A 1317-nucleotide genomic window follows, 5' to 3' on the forward strand; every position below is an offset into this window, starting at 1 on the left:
CTAAGGTTTAGAGCATCCCCAATGTCCTCTGCTGAATTTACAGAATCATTGTCATCTCCAAATTTCTAATTTTGTTTCTTCTTTGGCTCTGTACAGTTCGTCCAAAAGTGCCCTTTTTCTCCACAGTTCCAACAAGTCACGTTTGATCTGTTCAGGGATTTTCCTCGATTCTTTGATTTTGATCGACCGTGTTGATTTTGGCCTTTCGTCTTACTTCTCCCCCTTCGATCAACGCTGAGAGCACTGCCCGATGAATCTCCCACTTCTCGTTTGCGAACACTTTCGCTAAGAACAACATCACGAATTTCATCAAACTCCAGTTTCTCAGATCCACGGGAACTGCTAATCGCAGCAACAACAGTATCCCAAGACTCGGGCAGAGATGACATCAAAATCAACGCCTTAATTTCATCTTCGAAATTAATATCCACAGAATTGAGTTGACTCACAATCATATTGAACTCGTTTATATGATCAGAAACGGATCCATTCTCAGACATCTGTAAATTGAACAATATACGCATCAAATATACCTTGTTCATAGCCGATGGTTTTTCATATATGTTTGACAGTGCCTTCAACAGACCGGACGTAGTCTTCTCCTTCACGATGTTGAACGCCACATTTCTTGACAAAGTCAACCGGATCAACCCTAGAGTCTGGCGATCCTTGATTTTCCACTTCTCCTCCGTCATGGATTCCGGCTTCACCCCGGTCAATGGTTCGTGAAGATCTTTCTGGTACAGATAATATTCGATCTGCATCTTCCAGAAACTAAAATCGGATCCATCAAACTTCTCGATTCCAAGCTTCGAACTATCCATCTCCAGTGATCGTGTTGAATCTTCTTAGCTCTGATACCAGTTGTTGAGACGAAAAAGATGAAACCGAAAATCTAACAATAAAGAACACCAAGTTTAACGTGGAAAAACCCTTCAAACCGAAGGTAAACACCACGGGATCGACAAGATCCGAATTGATTCACTATAACAATAAGAGGGTTACAAATATTCTTCTAATGGCTACACAACAAGTGCCAAAGGAGAACAAACAATAGCTACACCAACAAAAGATAAATAGAAAGAAACACCACCCAAACCCAGCTTCTGTTCGGGACCTAAAACAGGATCTTTCTGATCTCCGAATCTGATCTCTACCGTTCAAATCAACCACCAAGATGCCAGGAACACTCAGTACAAATTTCAGCCCGATCCAACGGTTAGTTAATCGGGAAACACGATCTGAACGTGACTGGTCGGAGAAAAGACAGCAGCAAAAGAACCCTTTTCTTTCTCTCTTTTTGTCTTGTTGAAAGCT

The sequence above is a fragment of the Solanum pennellii genome, chromosome 5 (assembly GCF_001406875.1).
Source record: "Solanum pennellii chromosome 5, SPENNV200".
Lineage (NCBI taxonomy): Eukaryota > Viridiplantae > Streptophyta > Magnoliopsida > Solanales > Solanaceae > Solanum > Solanum pennellii.